General features: G+C 38.1%; 1 long non-coding RNA gene across 1 annotated transcript in view; it reads left to right on the plus strand.

Moving 5' to 3' along the window:
• The window catches only part of LOC126077079 (uncharacterized), a 128753-nt gene that overhangs the window by 78701 nt on the left and 34942 nt on the right, over nucleotides 1-15110 (plus strand). The gene's annotated exons all lie outside the window — the stretch shown is intronic.

Here is a 15110-nt window from a genome sequence, read left to right on the forward strand (position 1 = left end):
ACATATATCTGTTGAATTATTAAATGAATAAGTTAATAAATACAAGCATATCAGGCACTTGTGTGTTATCCAGTCGATTCCGACTCATAGTGACCCTACAGAACAGAGTAGAATTGCCCCCTAGGGTTTCCTAGGCTGTATTCTTTATGGAAGCAGACTGTACGTCTTCCTCCCTTGGAGTGACTAGTGGGTTGGAACCTCTGACCTTCCAGCTAGCAGTTAAGCATTTAACAATTGTGCCACAAGGATGCCTACCAGAGAGTAAGGTACATTGAATGGAGTTTTCACTTACTACTAGTGGACTTCAAACTCGCTTGGTCCAAGAGAGTGAAATATTTTATTTTCTCTATTTTCTAGGATCTGACCTTGGAAACTAGTTAAAACTTAATTATAACAGTTATTTGTTCATTTCAAGTAACAAGATTATTAAATCTTTGCATTCTATTGTGTCACTGCTCATGTGAATGTTAATGGTATTTGTAGTTTCTATGTTTATTTTAACCATCTAATGGATTACTCCGACTCTCTTTATCTGGCATATGAAAAAAAAAAAACTAGTTAAGCACTCATTAAATGTTACTGTACTATGTACTACATCTGATATATGCTGCTCTGTCCTCACACTGACATTCCTGAGTGGCTCAAATGGTTAAGAACTCAGCTTACAGAAGGGTTGGGGGTTCAAGTCCACCCAGAACACAGTTCTGTTCTGACACACATGACATTGCCGTAAGTTGCAATGTACTGGAAGTCAACTGTTTTGGTTTTGGCCCTCACATTGCATAGACACGTAGGACCCCAAAAATGACACACAAGCAGAAGCCATAAAAAATGATCGTAGTAATTAATGGGAAAGAGCATAATGGTTTCATTATTTTTAAAATTTTTGTGAAAACATTAATATCTCTCTCATTGTCGTTTATAAAAGTGTAGATGATGAAAAAAGAGAAAAACTAAAATCTATTTAGTACTTTGGAATTTTAAACACTATAAACATTGAGAATGAAAGCTTTATTTTATTTGTAAAGAAAGTATCAAGAGTAGTTTGACCAATGCTTGTCTTCTCATTGCATAATTTATGCTACGAAATGAACAGGAATGAATATCTTTTCTATGGCTTGGTAAACTGGTACCCTCTTTTCTGAATTTGAATCAGCTTTTAAAATTTTATCCTTTGTACTTTCAAAGTCATGAAATGTCTCCAAGAGTTTCTTTAATATACAGTTTTTTTTTTTTGTTAGCATCACTTCCTGTAGGATATCTTCATCCTTTTCATTACAATCACTTTCCTTGTTTGTGTTAACTTCTTCCCTAAATACCCCTGGCTGCATAGCTAGAGTCTCTCGAACAGCAGCAGTGTCAACATTCCCAAGGTCAGTTCTTTCTCCTATAACTCCACTTATGTTCTATTTCAATTTCATGTTGAGATTTATCACTTTTTGTCTCTTTGCTGCAGTTTCTTCTTTTTTTGGCCAATTCCTTCTTTTTATCATTTATTTTTCTACAGTATCACATGGATTTCTCACTAGGAGAACAAGGAGGCAGCACAATACACTCCATGCTTTCTTTGCAAGTGTAATAACAGACATGCAGTAGAGAAATGATGAGATTGATCACTAAACATGATGTTGTTAGGTGCCATCAAGATGGTACCAACTCATAGCGACCCTACGTACAACAGAATGAAACACTGTCCTGTCCTGTGCCATCCTCACAATCATTGCTATATTTGAGCCCATTGTTGCAGCCACTGTATCAGTCCATCTCATTGACGATCTTCCTTTTTTTCACTGACAATTTACTAAGCATGATGTCCTTCTCCAGGGAACGGTCCCTCCTGATAACATTTCCAAAGTATGTGAGTCAAAGTCTAGCCATCCTTGCTTCTAAAAAGCATTCTGAAAGTACTTTTTCCAAGACAGAATTGTTCATTCTTCTGGCAGCCCACGGTTTATTCAATATTCTTTGCCAACACCATAATTCAAAGGCATCAATTCTTCTTCAGTATTCCTTATTCATTTTTCAGCTTTTGCACGCATATGAGACAATTGAAACTACCACGGCTGGGGTCAGGTGCACCTTAGTCCTCAGAGTGACATCTTTGCTTTTTACCACTTTAAAGAGGTCTTTTGCAGCAAATTTGTCCAATGCAAGAGATCCTTTGATTTCTTGATTGCTGCTTCCATCCAAGTAAAATAAAATCCTTGACAACTTCAACATTTTCTCTATTTATCATGATGTTGCTTATTGGTCCGGTTGTGAGAATTTTTGTTTTCTTTATATTGAAGTGCAATCCATACTGAAGGCTGTAATCTTTGATCTTTATCAGTAAGTGCTTCAAGTCCTCATCACTTTCAGCAAGCAAGGTTGTGTCATCTGCATACTGCAGATTGCTAATGCATCTTCTTCCAATCCCAATGCCATGTTCTTCTTCACATAGTCCAAATTCTTGGGTTTTTTGCTCAGCATACAGATTGAATAAGTATGGTGAAAGGATACAACCCTGATGCACACCTTTCCTGGCTTTAAACCATGGAATATCCCCTTGCTCTGTTCTCTTGATCTATGTACATGTTCCTTATGAGCACAATTAAGTGTTCTGGAATTCCCATTCTTCACAATGTTATCCATAATTTGTTATGATCTGCACAGTTAAATTCCTATACATAGTCAATAAAACACAGGTAAACATCTTTCTGGTATTCTCTGCTTTCACCCAGGCTCTATCTTACATCAGCAATGATATCCCTCTTTTCACATGCTGTTTGGAACCTGGCTTTGAGTTTCTCTCAGTTTCCTGTCAATGTACAGCTGCAAGAGCTCTTGAATGTTCTTCAGCAAAATTTTACTTGTGTGTAATATTAACACTGTTCAATAATTCACCATTCTGTTGGATCACCTTTCTCTGGAATGGGAACAAAAATGGATCTCTTCTAGTCAGTTGACCAGGTAGCTGTCTTCCATATTTCTTAGCATAGACAAGTGAGCGCCTCCAGCTCTGCATCCCTGTGTTGAAACATCTCAACTGGTATTCCATCAATTCCTGGAGCCCTGTTTTTCACCAGTGCCTTCAGTGCAGCTTGGATTCCTTTCTTCGGTACCATTGGTTCTTGATCATATATTACCTCCTGGAATGGTTGAACATTGACCAATTCATTTTGGTACAGTGACTCTGTATATTGCTTCTATTTTCTTTTGGTGCTTCCTGTGTCATTTAGTATTTTCCCAGAAAAATCCTTCACTATTGCAACTCGAGGCTTGAATTTTCTCTTCAGTTCTTTCAGCTTGATAAATACCGAGCACGTTCTTCCCTTTTGGTTTTCTAACTCCAGGTCTTTGCACATTTCATTCTAATACATTACTTTGTCTTCTCAAGCTGCCCTTTGAAATCTTCTGTTCAGCTCTTTTACTCCATCATTTCTTCCTTTTGCTTTAGCTACTCTGTGTTCAAGAGCAAGTTTCAGAGTCTCTCCTGACATCCATATTGGTCTTTTCTTTCTTTCCTGTTTTTTCAATGACTTCTCATTTCTTCATATGTGATGTCTTTGATGTCATTCCACAACTCATCTGGTCTTTGATCATAAGGGTTCAGTGTGTCAAATGTATTCTTGAGATGGCCTTTAAATTCAGGTGGTGTATACTTACGGTCATACTTTGGCACTTGTGGACTTGTTCTAGTTTTCTTCAGTTTCAGCTTGAATTTGCATATGAGCGATTGACGGTCTGTTCTGCAGTCTGCCCCTGGTCTTGTTCTGACTGATGATATTGAGTTTTTCCATTATCTCTTTCCGCAGATGTTAATGATCATGATATCGTCTGTTATTTATATAATGATATGTGGCCCAAAGAGGTAGTAGAGAAATTTGTAGTTTATGCAATTACTCACAGTTAACATACTGTGGTAAACGACATTTAAAGTGTGTTTTGAGGGGACTGGTGTTGGAAACCCTGGTGGCGTATTGGTTAAAAGCTATGGCTGCTAACCAAAAGGTCGGCGGTTCAAATCCACCAGGCGCTCCTTGGAAACCCTATGGGGCAGTTCTAGTCTATCCTATAGGGTCACTATGGGTCAGAATCCACTCGACAACAATGGGTTTCATTTTTTTTTTTTTGGTTTGGAGTTATTTAACTAAACTGTGGGAAACCCTGGTGGAGTAGTGGTTAAGTGCTGTGGCTGCTAATCAAAGGGTCAGCAGTTCAAATCCACCAGGCGCTCCTTGGAAACTGTATGGGGGCAGCTCTACTCTGTCCTCTAGGGTCACTATGAGTCGGAATTCACTCAACGGCACTGGGTTTGGTTTTTTTGGTTTTATGGTAACTGAAATGTGTAACTACCAGAATCAGAACCACCCAGAGGAGGAACTGCCAGTATATTAGACTAATTCTAATTATTACATCTTTTGCCAGAATTGTGAGTCAAAGGAAGATACTCCTCTGCCATGTCCATATCATTCCTCACTATCTAGATGCTGCAATTGCCTTTGTGTCAGTGTAACTGGGAAAGAGCTTTTCATGATGCTTGCTTTTTTTTTTTTTCTTTTAATACATTACGTAAAGATAAAGCAGTCTCACATTGGAGTTAACAAAAGGTAAGGCACTTGTGAATTTCTCTGCAAACCTTGGGGAGCCCTCTCTTCTGTGTCAGAAAGTCTGAGACTGGGGTTTTGTAACATGCAAATCAGCTGTGGGACAGTTGGATATTGTATATTGAATTTTCATGATTTGTTGCAGCTTTCTTCAACCTTTTTTTATTATCACCCTTTTGAGACTTTTTAAAACATGTTTTTCCTAATTAAGCCCCCCATCCACCTTGAAATTTTAATACCATAGATATACTGTATATCTTTCATGTACTGTAATAGCTATGATTATTTTACTCCCCGAGAACAAAGTTTGCCCCCTTGGGGACAATATCAGGTTCATTGAGGTTACAGGTTTTAGGGTACCTCCAGGTTCTATACGCAGTTTCCGTTAGAAGCATCTGTAAACTTTACCAAAAGAAACTAGGTGGTTAAAGGGAGAGCTATGTAAACTTCGTCTAAGTCAATCTAGGAAAACATTCCCTAATGTAAGTGATGTGAAGGGCATTTGTTGCTCTTGGATTTAAAGAGGAGCAGTGCACTCCTAGGAGTCCCTGGGTAGTACAAATAGTTAACACACTGAATTACTAGCTGAAAGGTTGGAGGTTTGAATCCTCCCAGAGGCATGACAGAAGAAAGGCCTGATGATCTACTCCTGCAAATTTAAACATTGGAAACCTTATGGAGCACAGTTCTACTCTAATACACGTGGGGTCTCCATAGGTTGGAATCTACTCAATGGCAATTGTTAATGCATTATTACTCATTTATTCATTCAATAAGCATTTATAAATTGCTTTGTATATGCCAGTCATTGTTTATGGGCTGAGGACAGAATCTACTTTATAAGACATTGACACCTTCCCTGGTGGTGGACTACAATGCTGTGCCCAGAGTAGTAAATATTGACTAATAAAGTGACACTTGCTTCAGTTCTTTTCATTCTGGACCATTAGTCACTTTTGTCCTGTTCGGTTTCAGATTTTCTAGATCTGTGGTCTCAAACCCAGAGGGATTTAACCATTCACATTGCCCTCCTCAATCTATCTTGAGGGAAGTATTAGACAATGGGCCACTGGATCTCTAGTTCTGAAACTTCACTGTGCATAAGAATCAGCTTGGGTATTTGCTTAGAATAGAGCTTCTTGACCCTTATACTCCCCAACCTTAGGTTCTAATTGAGTATATTTAGATGGTGGAAATCCAAACAAGGCATCTTAAACAAGTACAGCAAAACATATTTTGAGAAACAGTGCACCAGACTATAAACTCTTTGAGGGCAAGGCCTTTGTTTCATTCACCACATCTCCAATGCCAAAGTCAACATCTGGCACATGGTTGGCACTTAATATACATTTTCTATTTTTATCATAATAATGAATTATCTTTAAACATACACCTGTGTTAGATAATTTTCCTTGTGTTATATACACATACCTATGTTCTTCATGCCTAATCTATATATTTTATATTTTTCTTTAGAAGTGTATTTACAATCTAAATACATGAAAATGAAATACATCAGTTTTTCCCACTTTGTTTTGCATACAAGAGAGAAGCAGTGTAGCTCTCTGTCTTGAGTTATTTTCTCTCTCTTCACCTTAACATTCCCTCTTCATCTCTGAGCTTCCTTTCTTGTCAGCAACCAGCATGAATAATTTTCTTAGAAATTTATCAAAGGCATAATGAATGAGAAGAAAAATCATTGAAAGATGATGATTGGTGATAGGTCAAGACTAAGTCAAGTCTTCATTCTTAATCTTTCTTTTCTTAAATAATTTTTATTGTGCTTTAAGTGAAAGTATACAAATCAAGTCAGTCTGTCACATATAAGCTTAAATACACCTTACTACATACTCCCATTTACTCTTCCGCTTATGAGTCAGCCCGCTCCCTCCTTCCAGTCTCTCCTTTCGTGATCGTTTTGCCAGTTTCTAACCCTCTCTACCCTCCCATCTCCCCTCCAGACAGGAGATGCCAATACAGTCTCAAGTGTACACCTGATACAAGTAGCTCACTCTTCATCAGCATCTCTCTCCAACCCATTGTCCAGTCCCTTCCATGTCTGATGAGTAGTCTTTGGGAACGGTTCCTGTCCTGGGCCAATGGAAGGTTTGGGGACCATGACCACCGAGATTCCTCTAGTCTCAGTCAGACCATTAAGTCTGGTCTTTTTATGAGAATTTGGGGTCTGCATCCCACTGTTCTTCTGCTCCCTCAGGGGTTCTCTGTTGTGCTCCCTGTCAGGGCAGTCATCGGTTGTGGCCAGGCACCATCTAGTTCTGCTGGTCTCAGGATGATGTAAGTCTCTAGTTTATGTGGCCCTTTCTGTCTCGGGCTCATAGTTATCATGTGACCTTGGTGTTCTTCATTCTCCTTTGATCCAGGTGGGTCAAGACCACATTCTTAATCTTTGAAAACAACTATTTTCTGTGCCATTTTGTCCAAATCTGTTGCAACAAACTTTATCATAGAACAAAAATCTTGTTATTCTCCAAATCAATCACATCAATGTAGGTAAAAGTCTTCTTTTTAAAGTAAATTAATAGATAAATTCCTTAAACATTGCTTAGGTTGAATCTTCTCAGCATTTCATAAACAAACCTGCTCTGTTTTCTAGCCATATCACCACTCTCCCTCCAGGGTTGCAAACAACTATTCAGGCAGAAGACAGATGGCATCAGTTCTTCTCTGCTAGCTTCATCCTTGGTATTCTCTCTTTCTTTTCTCTTCTAGGCCACCCACCCATGCCTCCGCCCCCCCCCAAAAACACAAAAGCTGCATACATATATATCCCACACATGCATAATCAGTTAATGCAAGGTAGGAGCTGTCAGCTCACAAGTTACGCAAATAGATTCATAGACTTTAAAGCCCAGTTTGCCCTTATATAGAAAACCCTGCTATAACTACTTAAAAGATGGAAGAATCTTTCTTATTCCTCCTAGAACTATGAGAACATTGCATAAATTCATGTGAAAACAGAATCATGAAATGAGGTAAGTAGTCACTCAGAATATTGGCAGCCACCCATTTTGGGCATAGGGTGGGGAGGAAGTGCGACCAGAGAGCATACCAGCGAACCTGGAGATATTTGCAGGACAGGGTAACATTTCATTCTTTTGTAATGGTGTCATCATGAGTCAGAGCCTACTCAACAGCAGCTAAAAATGCCTCTGGTAGCAATAAAAATAGCAAAAAGCAAAAGAATTTAAATTACCTCCAGTCAGTGCTTCAAAGATATTTAGTAAGATCCAATTTTCATTAGAGATTTGAAAACACTTATTAGATACATGATTAGACATCTACTATGGGGGCTTATAAGGGGTCTAATAAGTCATCCAAATCCTAAACAAATTGAGGAAAGAAATACAAAATGGCATATGAATGCCAAAATATCAATTATTTTTAAGGAAGACTTCAGATATTACTTGGAAAAATCAAATGGATGTGGAAATTGAACATCAGAAGCAGACAATCTTACTCATCAAGATTTTAGTAATGCTGGACCAGGAGGTTCCTTCTCTCTGTGGGCAGCTTGCTTCTAAAGGAAAAAAAAGAAAGAAAGCAATATCAAGCATGACTGGTGTATTCTTACTAAAAAAGGTAAGTCCACTGAGCAGCAAAGGCACAGACCTCCCTCTACAAAGTATTTTCCTCTGTAGATACATTTTAACACTATTTTTAAAATGATAACTTCAGCAAAAACCAGCATCAAGCTTAATGGTGAAACACTCAGAGTCTTATTAAAAGGCTAGGTATGGAAAACAATACGGTGCTTCCTTAGAAAGCTAGAAATAGAAGTATCATATGATCCAGCAATCCCACTCCTAGGAATATATCCTACAGAATTAAGAGGCGTCACGCGAATAGACATATGCACGCCCACATTCACTGCAGCATTGTTCACGATAGCAAAAAGATGGAAACAACCTAGATGCCCACCAACAGATAAACGCATAAACAATCTGTGGTACATACACACAATGGAGTATTACGCAAGGACAAAGAACAACAATGAATCTGTGAAGCATCTCATAACATGGAAGAATCTAGAGGGCCTTATGCTGAGTGAAATAAGACAATCACAAAAGGACATTTTATGATATCACTACTGTAAGAACTCATGAAAAGGTTTACATATAAAAAGAAACAATCTTTGATGGCTATGAGGGGGGAAGGGGTGGAGATGGAAAAACACTTAATAGACAATAGATAAGTGGAACCTTTGGTGAAGGGTAAGACAGTACATAATACTGGGGAAGCCAGCACAACCTGTACAAGGCAAGGTCATGAAACTCCCTCAAGGACAAAATTTTTGGGCTGAGGGTTGTGGGGACCATGATCTTAGGCAACAACTAGCTCGATTGGCATAACATAGTTTATAAAGAATATGTTCTACATTCTTCTTTGGTGAGTAGTATCTGGGGTCTTAAAAGCCTGTGAGCATCTATCTAGGGTATTCCACTGGTTTCATCCCTTTGAGAACAAGGAATAATGAAGAAAACTAAAAGATACGAGGGAAACATTAGTCCAAAGAACTAATGGACCACATCTACCACAACTACAACAAAAATTACATATGAATAAACTAAAGAAATGTATACAAATTTAATAAAGAAAACTGTATATGCCACTATGGCACACACACACACACACACACACACACACACGTTTGATTGAATTAATGGAAAGATATGCTCTATTCTTAGACTCAATATTATAAAGACATAAATTTTGCCTAAATTAATGTACAAATATGTAAATCCAATAAAATACAAATAGTTTTCTTTGGAATTAGGTAAATTGATTCTAAAGTGCACATGGAAAAAAAAATTGAGAAGACCCACAAAATCTTTGAAAATGAGGAGTTAGGAAGATTAGTACAACCAGATATTAGAGCATATAAATGTATAATAATTTTAAAATTGTGATGATGACTTATGAAGAAATAGAGATATATTTTATCCCAACAAAAGAGAGTTGAGAATTATATCCACATACTTATTACATATATGCTAAAAGAGGCATTTCAAACAGTGGGTGTAAAAGAGATGAACAAACAAATGTTGCTGGAACAAAACAGTAATCATCTGAGAAACAATGATGTTGAATCCCATCTGATTCTTCATGCCAAAATAAATTCCAGATGGATCAAAAATTTAAATTTGAAAAACTATGTTTTGGACTGTTGTTGTTATTGCTGTTAGGTGCCCTTGAGTCCGCTCTGACTCAAAGCAACCCTATTTACAACAGAACAAAACATGGCCCGGCCCTGCACCATTCTCACAATCATTGCTATGTTTGAGTCCATTGTTGCAGCCACTGTGTCAATTCATCTTGCTGAGAGTCTTCCTCTTTTTCTCTGACCCTCTACCAAGTATGATGTCCTTCAGGGACTGATTCCTTCTGACAACATGTCCAAAATACATCCTCCCTTCTAAGGAGCATCCTGGCATAGACAAGTGAGTATTTCCAGTGCTGCATCTTTTTGTTGAAATATCTCAATTGATATTCTGTCAATTCTTGGAGCCTTGTTTTTCACCAGTTCCTTCAGTGCAGCTTGGACTTCTTCCTTCAGTCCTTTTGGTTCTTGATCATATGCTACCTCCTGAAATGGCTGAACATCGACCAGTTGTGTTTGGTACAGTGCCTCTGTGTATTCCTTCCATCTTTTGATGCTTCCTGCGTCTTTCAATATTTTGCCTCCAGAATCTTTCCATATTACAACTCGAGGCTTGAATTTTCTCTTCAGTTCTTTCAGCTTGAGAAATATTGAGCATGTTCTTCCCTTTTGGTTTTCTAACTCCAGGTCTTTGCACATTTCATCATAATACTTTACTTTGTCTTCTCCGAGCCGCATTTGGAAATCTCCTGTTCAGCTCTTTTATTTCATCATTCTCCCTTTTGCTTTAGGTACTCCACATTCAAGAGGAAGTCTCGGAGTCTCTTCTGACACCTTTTTTTTTTTTTTCTCTCTCTCTTTTGAATGACCTTTTGATTTCTTCATGTACGTTGTCTTTGAAGTCATCCCACAACTCACCTGGTCTTCAGTCATTAGTGTTCAATGTGTCAAATATATTCTTGAGATAGTCTCTAAATTCAGGTAGGATACACCTAAGGTTGTACTTTGGCTCTTGTGGAGTTGTTTTAATTTTCTTCAGCTTCGGCTTGAACTTGCATATAAGCAGTTGGTGGTCTATTCTGCAGTCAGCCATTGGCCATGTTCTGGCTCATGATATTGAGCTTCCCCACTGTCTCTTTCCACAAATGTAGTTGATTTGATAGCTGTGTGTTCAATCTGGTGAGGTCCACACGTATAGTTGCCATTTATGTTGAAAAAAGGTATTTGCAATGAATAAGCCATGGGTCTTGCAAAATTCTATCATGCAATCTCTAGCATCATTTATATTACCAAGGCCATATTTTCCAGCTACAGATCCTTCTTTTTGCTTCCAACTTTTGCAATCCAATCACCAGTAAATATCAGTGCATCTTAACTATGTGTTTGATCAATTTCAGACTGCAGAAGTTGGTAAATATATTCAGTTTCTTCATCTTTGGCAATAGTGGTTGGTGTGTAAATTTGAATAATAGTTGTATTAACTGGTCTTCCTTGTAGGTATAAGAATATTATAGTATCACTGACGGCATTGCACTACAGAATAATGTTCTTTTTGATGATCAATGCAATGTTGTTCCTTTCCAGTTCATCCTTCCCAGGATAACAGGCTGTATGATTGACAGATTCAAAATGGCTGATGCCAGTCCTTTTCAGCCCACTAAGGCCCAGGATATCTTCAAGCATTCCATTTTATTTCTGATGACTTCCAATTTTCCTTGATTCGTACTTTATACATTCCACGTTCTTATTAATGATGGATGTTTGCAGCTGTTTCTTCTCATTTTCAGTTATGCCACATAAGCAAATGAAAGTCCTGAAATCTTTATTCTATCTACATCATTAAGATTGACTCTACTTTGAGGGGACAGTTCTTCTTCAATTGTATTTTGAGTGTCTTCCAACTTGAGAGACTCATCTTCTAGCACTATATCAGACAATATTCTGCTGCTATTCATAAGGTTTTCTTTCACTGGTTAATTTTTTAAAAAGTAGCTCACCAGGTCCTTCTTCTTAGTCTCTCTTAGTCTGGAAGCTACACTGAATCCTGTTCACCAGGAGCTGACCCTCCTGGTATTTGAAATACTGGTGGCATAGCTTCTGGCATCACAGCAACACACAAGCCACCGTAGTACAACTGGTGAAGGGTTTAATAAAGAAAAGGCAAACTCCAGGTGCCATAAAGAGAAAATGTAGTAAATTAACTGCACTAATATACAGGTAGTCCCTGACTTATGACAGGGTTCTGTTCTGATGACTGCATCGTAAGTCAATTTTGATGTTAAGTCAAATAAGTGTTTTTTCGTTTTTTACTCTTCATTATTATTGCCTTTTATTACCAGTATCTTTATAAATCCAATCTTTATTTGCCTTTGGGGGTTGGAAACATTGCATATAAACATCAGCAAATTACATGCTGCAACATTGTATGTCGTACATATTGCTAATGATAAGATGTACAACAAAAAAAAGATGGTCTTAAGTGCAGTTTTTAGTAACTCTAATATGTCTTAAGGAAACCCTGGTGGTGTAGTGGTTAAGCGGTTAAGTGCTATGGCTGCTAACCAAAGGGTTGGCAGTTTGAAACCACTAGGAGCTCCTTGGAAACTTTATGGGGGCAGTTCTACTTTGTCCCATAGGGTCGCTATGAGTCGGAATCTACTTGATGGCACTGGGTTTGTTTGTTTGTTTTAGTTTTTAATATGTGTTAAGTTGGAGACTGCCTGTATTTTTCCATGAGGAAAAGAATGAACAAAATAAAACACAAATATACATTATAAAACAAATATTTTACAACTTATTTAGCAGAAAATATAATACTTAATATTTATTTTATTAATTTATAGTTTTATTACAAATAAATAGTAAAAAGAATAACAATCAATGAAAATTTTCTGGAAAAGAAAATATAAATGAATGTAAATATGTGAAAAGAAGCCTAACATCACTCTTAATTGGAGAAATGCAGATTAAAGCAATGAGATAGTGTTACCGGAGAATAGGCTCGGTTCTTGTCTTCAGTGTAGGAAAGAATTCAAACACTGAGACAAAGAGTGTCAAGCAAGCAAGGGGTTTTATTAGTTAGCAGAGGGTTAATAGCGAAAGTACACTTGACCAGAGCGCATCAAGCGGGCTGCTCAGAGGAAGAGTCTGAGAGCCCCGATAGTCGTTTTCTTAGTGTTTTTATACCCTTTTTCTCTTATCTCTCCCTGTTAACGTTTAACAGCCAAGTCAGGGACCCCTGTAGAGACTACTTCCTTAAATTAGGGACCCTATGAAGTTAGGGACCCCTATTATAAAAAAAAAAAAAAAAAAAAAAATTTTTTTTTTTTTTATAAGGACTACTTCTTTGGCTTAACGTTTAACTACGTTGGACCATCTTATTGAGGAATGTCACCACCCCCTGTCTCTTCCTCCTCCCGAGTGTAAGCTCTCCCCCTCCCCCTCCCCCTTACAATAGTACATTTTACCTATCAGATTGACAGTGTCCGAAGGGCATGGTACATAAACAGCACTATCTAAGGGTGCTGGAAAATTGGCCTTTTCATATTCTAATAGAGGTAGTTTAGTGTAAATTCTTTGGGAGGTATTTTGGCAATGTTCATCAAAATATAAAATGCTAGGATACTCAGAAATTTCTGTTTGGTGAATTTATCCTACAGACGTACTTGCCCACTCAGGTACAAAGAAATGAATGTGTAAATGTTCACTAAAACATTTTTTGTTATAAAAAGTCTAGGAACAACCTAAATGTGGAACTGATTAAACATACCTGCAATAAAATATTCTGTTACCACTCTCCCTCCTAAGAAAATAGATAGGCAGATAGATAGGTAGAGAGAGAAAGAAAGAGAGAGAAAGGTGCTGAAATGACAAAATGCTCCTACTTGTGTCAGCAAATATGCTGGTACATGCATGGAATATTTTTGGAAGTATGTTGTTATTCTTGCTAACTGCTGTTTAGTTGGCCCTGACTCATGATGACCCCCATGCGTGACAGTATGGACCACTGTGATCCATCAAGTTTCTATTGGCTGATTTTTTGGAAGTAGATCTCTAGGCCTTTCTTCCTAGTCTGTCTTAATCTGAAAGTTCTGCTGAAACCTGACAGATGAATCACCACTGCACATGAGGTACATTGGCCAGGAATTGAACCCAGGTCTGCAGCATGCAAGGTGAGAATTCTACCACTGAATCATCACTGCCTCCCCTGGAAATATATGTCTTCCAAAATTGGTAAAAGTCATTGTTTCTGGGGAAGGAAACCAGTTGATGGAGGGTTCATAGTAGAAGATTTATTTTTCATTCCCCTCTCACTTTTTTTTTTTTTTTTTTTAGCTGTATAACCCCTTTCACTGTCTGAATATTTACCATGAGCATGCTTTCTGTTAATAAATTTTACACATATACCTATTAGCTGGTTTAAGTTTTGGCCCATGCGTAGGAAATAGTATTATCATAAGATGATTATGAAATAATAATGGTGGCAGGATTGTGGCTATTTTTTTGACCAGATGATCCCAGGAATGTCATGATTTGAATGCCTCCAAGAGGCCTGGGTCCAAGCTGAGTCCATCCATTGTGTTTTGGGGCAAAATTTACAAACTGAAGATGGTTTTGTTAAAAGATCAGATTAATGGACTTTCTTAATTATTGGCTTGTATTATAGATGAGGTATCCACTGAGGAATCTCAAACAGAAAAGTGACTGGATGAGATGTGCATTTTAGAGAACTTTGCAGTGATTGAGACTGATTGGCATAGGGAATGGCTGGAGTCAAGGAGACTAGTTAGGAGGTTATTTCAGTGGTATCGGTGGAAGTCTGAGAAGGTCAGAATTAAGGCAGTGGCAGAGGAAAAAAAGAGAAGGGGTAAAACACAAGGGTTGATAAAGGGAGTGAAAATGGCAGGACCTAGAGCCTAGCTGAATGTGGGGCTGAGGAGCTGAGGGAGAGGGTCAAGTCTGGATGGTTCATAGGTCTCTGGCTTGGGAAGCTGGATGAATGAATTGTAGTTTAATAAAATGGAAAAACAGGAAAGCAGCAGGTTTAGGAGAGATAATGAATGTACCTCATCCTCCTGGAGCTCCCTGGCCCGTGGGGTTGCACGTAGTCATGGGTTAATGCGTGGGAGAGAATGGAAGGAGAGAAGTGAGAGGGATAATTCTTCTCAGCTGTGACAGGTAATGAATGAGACTCAAGGGAAGAGAAAAAACCCTGTGTCAATGGAGAGTTTTAGAAGAGATTTGTCTAAATTAAAGTGATAGCATATTTTCCTTGGCACTAAGAAGAAAATGTGGGAGACAGGGACCAGTCCAGATCAAGATAATAGCACCTGATGATCCAGGAAAAGGAGGCTGGTAAAGCTGGCACAGAGCAGCAGTCAGGATGTCTTAGAGGGCTTGATGAA

The sequence above is a fragment of the Elephas maximus genome, chromosome 5 (assembly GCF_024166365.1).
Source record: "Elephas maximus indicus isolate mEleMax1 chromosome 5, mEleMax1 primary haplotype, whole genome shotgun sequence".
Classification (NCBI taxonomy): Eukaryota; Metazoa; Chordata; class Mammalia; order Proboscidea; family Elephantidae; genus Elephas; species Elephas maximus.